At 33.7% G+C, this 5,000-nt stretch overlaps 1 long non-coding RNA gene across 1 annotated transcript in view; it reads left to right on the forward strand.

The window, feature by feature from the left end:
• Positions 1–4,911: 4,911 nt before the first annotated feature.
• Positions 4,912–5,000, forward strand: part of LOC146872988 (uncharacterized) — a 103,393-nt gene continuing 103,304 nt past the window's right edge. The window contains exon 1 of the long non-coding RNA XR_014982241.1: positions 4,912–5,000. This exon is cut by the window's right edge and continues 26 nt beyond it. This is a non-coding gene — a long non-coding RNA (uncharacterized LOC146872988).

Here is a 5,000-nt window from a genome sequence, read left to right on the forward strand (position 1 = left end):
ATAGGATGCAATGCATAAAGTGAGTGAGAGAGAGAGAGAGAGAGAGAGAGAGAGAGAGAGAGAGGAACGAGATATGATTATTTTTATAGAAATATTTTTATAGAAAAAATTTTTCATTCTTGTGAACTTACAATAACTATTACCTACACATAATCATATTAAATTAATATTTCATTGTTATTTTTGTGATATTCCAACATTTATTTTACGTATATTAATGATGGGTATTTAAATCGCATATACGCTTAATTATAAAAATTCATTTATAAACGAAAAGAAAAGAAAAGAAGGAAAGAGATACGAGAAATATTTTTTGGAGTGCTAACGTTCACAAATTCCCGGCACATCCTGGCGACACTTAAAAATAGACATCCCGTATAACGAGGCACGCACGTACGCGCCCTTACGACATACACACGCGCTACTGCTGCGTGTCGCCCCTATGAAACGTAAACGAGGTTGCCTCGTAATATATGTTCATTCATTCGATACCGAATTGGTCGTGTCACCATCCTAATCCTGACGTATATCAACTCGTCCAAGTCATTATTATTATTATTATTATTATTATTATTATTTTATTATTTTAATATTATATTTATTATTATTATTCTTACTATTATTATTATTCTTACTATTATTATTATTATTATTATTATTATTATTATTATTATTATTATTATTATTATTATTATTATTAATATTATTATTATTATTATTATTATTATTATTATTATTATTATTATTATTATTATTATTATTATTATTACAATAATGATCACCATCATTATGTCCTTTGTCTTTTCATTGTACATATGTAAGTACGAAAATACGATATCTCGCACGTCATTCGATATTATTCGTGATATATTATACCTGTATCCTAATAGCTATTATTTGCTTAGTTTTCATCTTCCTCCTTTTTTTCTGTTTCTCTTCCCCTTTTTTTCTCTTCTCTCTCTCTCTTTTTTTTTCTTTCTTTCTTTTTCTATTAGTCGTCGTTAAAGATAGATTATGTTACATTAGCGTCTTTCGTTTCAATTCGTTTAACGGAGGTTGATTCGTCGTTTTAATTTTCCCTTTTTTCTCCTTTTTTCTCTTCACTTTTTCTTTTTTCTTTTCTTCTTTTATTTTTTTTTTCCACTCTTCTTCCTTGTTTTTTCTTTTTTTCTTTTTTCTTTTTTCTTTTTTTTTTTTTTTTTTTTTTATTCGTTTCGAACGTCCACTCGCTATAATTTCTCTTTATAGAATAAAAATCGTGAAATAATTTTATTTTTCTCACGATAAGAATGTACCATTAAAATGTTTGCTCTATCACGCATTTATCCTATCGCTAAATTTAATTTAGCAATCTTTTTCATACAGACATATATATATATATATATATATATATATATATATATATATATACCCGTTTTTTTTAGGTATCAAAACGTTGAACATTTTTTTGTAGTTACGTTTGGGATCAACGTATCGTATCGCGAAAGGGACGCGATATTCCGCGTGGATATTTTCAAAGAGGATTTCCAGTTTCAAAACGGTGCTTAGGAATGCACCCTGACGTATCGTTCCTTCGTTTCAAAGGATCGAACGGAAAAATCGCAATGCTTTGCCTGCGGAACCTTTGAGGAATCTGGTTCACTGTGTTACGCGCTCTCTCTCTCTCTCTCTCTCTCTCTCTCTCTCTCTCTTTCTCTCTTTCTCTCTCTCTCTCCCTTATCGGGTCGTCGTCCATCGCATCAATTCTTTTGCATCGACATTTTTCAACCTTCCTCTTCTTTCTCTTTTCTTCTTTCTATATATTTATATGTATGTAGGTATGTATGTATATGTTTTCCTTTTCTTTCTTTTTCTTTTCTTTTAAAGTTCAACACAAAGGCAAAATCAATCGTTAAACTCGCTTTGAACGATGAATAAAAATTTCCTTAGGTACGTCGTCCAGTTATTTCAGTAATAACGTCGGAATCAGTTATAGGGGTGGAGATAAAGGCAGATAACCATGGGAAAGGACAGTCTTTTGATTCTCCTTTTTCTTCTTTTTTTTATTTTGTATATATATATATATATATATATATGTATGTATGTACAAAATAGAATATCCTTCTTTTGTGTAAATATACCGAAGTAAAAATAAAACGACGTAGTGCGATTTGCGTTTCTTGCGTAACTTAATCGTGACATTTCGGTATATCATATGGTTTCTCCTCTTTTTCTACTTTCTTTTCTTTTTCTCTCTCTCTCTCTCTCTCTCTTTTTTCTTCTTTTTACCCAACTGCCTAATCTTCCTAAGTATATCGCATGATTTGTCATTAATTTATACGGAACGTTTTTCGTGTTATACGTTATGCGTGTAAGTAATAAAATCATATCTATAATTTGATTTAGATCTTTGTAGAATTGTATGAAATTGAAATTAATTGAATTCATTCGTAACATTAACTAGAAGATGTATGCAAAATGAAGGATAAGAAATGGAAAAGGATGAGAAAGAAAAAGAAAAAGAGGGAAAGAGAAAAAGAAGAATAAGAAAAAAAAGTAGAAGAAGAAGAAGAAGAAGGATGAGAAAGAGAAAAAGGAAAAGGAGAAGAAAGACGAAGAGGAAGAGGAAGAAGAAGAACGATAGACAAACAAGAATAGGCGAAAGGACGAGTTTTCAATTTTCTCGCAAGCTCGAACATCGAAGAATGATGAAAGAAGGAGACATAGGAAGTTCCTCCCTATCGTCCTTTTCCCTTTCACGAAGAAGAGAAGAGCTTCGATATCGATACTAGTAGTAGGGAGGAGGCTGGAAAAAGGAGGACAGAGTTACAGTGGGCTAGTAGAAATAGTACTAGTACTAGTACTAGTAGTAGCAGTAGTAATAGTAATATCAGTAGTAGTAATAATAGTAGTAGTAGTAATAGTAGTAATAGTAGTAGTAGTAGTAGTAGTAGTAGTAGTAGTCATAATAGTATTGGTGGAAGGTACCTTCTATCCCCCACTTTTCTCTACTTCTCCTCTCATTCTTGGAAGCACCCAACTATCCCCTCTCCTTCTTCATCTTCAACGTGCCGAATGGAGTAGGAAAGACGATATAGAGAAAACACATACATACATATACACATACACATACGTACATATACATATACGTGGATCTACACATATATATACATATACCTATACATATACATATATATATGAATCTATGTATGTATATACTTACATACGTATGTATGTACGTAGGTGTCTCGTATCACCTATGCAAGGGGCACCCTTTCGCGAGAAGCAGAGCGTCAGAGGGCGCAGCTCCTACAATCGAGAGAAAGAGAGGGTAGGAGGAATGGTGGTGGGGTTGATGGCTGTTGGAAAAACGGGGGTGCGCCTGCGTTCTCGTCACTCCCCTCGTTCTGAGCCACTCCCGATCGTCGACGACCGTCCCACACGATCCTTCCTGCGATCCTAAAAGCGCTTCAGTCTATCGTCCGCTTTCGTTGAGGCCGCAGAACGCCCTCGGGGCACTCTCGAGCTTCTACCCCTCGAGAAAGAAAGAGAGAGAGAGAGAGAGATCGAGCGAAAACTAGATATATATATATATATGTATATATGTATGTATATACATATACATATATATATATATAAACTTGCCACGATTTATTATTCTATCTTTGTCACATTTTTGTTTCAATTTTTTTTTTCTTCGATCTAGTGAAAAAGAGAAAGAGAGAGAGAGAGAGAGAGAGAGAGAGAGAGAGAAAGAGAAAGGGTTGAAAATTTATTTTACGTTCTTTTTTTTTTTTTTTAATCCTTCACTCGTTCTTTCCTTTTCTATTTTCTTCGTTTTCTTCCTTCTACGTTCTTCCATTTCTTTCGGATTATCTTATAGACGTTTCTTGTTTTTTTTTTCTTTTTTTTTTCTTTTTTTTATTTCTTTTTTAAATTTAAACCTAAGTAGATAAGTGCGGGAAGATCTACTTTGGGGCGCGTGGATCTCTTAAAGTGTAAGGTGAAGAGATATTTCTTTTTTCTTTTCTCGCGCGTTTTCCGTGGTTTCCACTTCCTCGTGGATCGCTTTCTTTGCTCGGTAAGATCGTTTGAAAGAGATCACAAGACGATAGAAAGCTTCTTCTTCTTCTTTTTCTTTTAACTTCTTCTAACTTTTTCTATCTCATTCTCGAAAGGGAGAGAGAGAGAGAGAGAGAGAGAGAGGGGGAAAGAAAGAGAATGGGAGATGTTAAACTTTTCGTCGTGATCGAGTTTTGACAAGATATGACCTAATTAAAGAAAGAAGTAAGAAAATTGGGGAGTAAAAAACGTCAAATTGAAAGAAAGAGATTAAGAGAAGAAAAATGGAAGAAAAAAAAAAAAAAGAAAAAAAAAGAAGGATAAAATAAAAAATTAGAGAGACGGAATAGAGTAAAAGGAAAAATATAGAAAGGTAAAAGTTAAAAAAGAGGATAGAAAGGAGACAGCTATACGACAACCGACGTAAGAAGAATTTTCATTTTTTGATAACGCAGAAAGTTATTATGCAAATAACTAAGAAAATAGATATCGATCGATTTTTCGTAACAATAATGGTAGCTTCGTCCTTCTCTTTCTCTTTTTGTATATATACGTATATATATATATAGCATATAAATACATACACATCATATATATACATACATACACACACACACACATTATATATATATATATATATATATATCTTTCTTTCTCTTTCTCTCTTTCTCCCTCTCTCTTTCTCTCTTTCTCTTCTCACAAGGAGAAATGCGGGTACGAAGGAAACACGTCACGTGGCTCGTCCCTTCGTTGGCGAGTATCGCACGTGACGCAACGAGACGCGACGCGAAACGACGAGACGCGACGCGACGGGACGCGAGTTCGGCTTCTCGCGAAGAGGAAAAAGTGCCTTCGAGAGTCGTGAGGGAGGAACGACCGGAAGAAAAAAAAAAAAGACGGACGGACAAACAAAGAAAAAAAAGAAAAGCAATATCGCATAGAGATTCACGAGTGAATTT

Source organism: Vespa mandarinia, chromosome 5 (genome assembly GCF_050613455.1).
Source record: "Vespa mandarinia isolate Hongniang chromosome 5, ASM5061345v1, whole genome shotgun sequence".
NCBI classification, from domain to species: domain Eukaryota; kingdom Metazoa; phylum Arthropoda; class Insecta; order Hymenoptera; family Vespidae; genus Vespa; species Vespa mandarinia.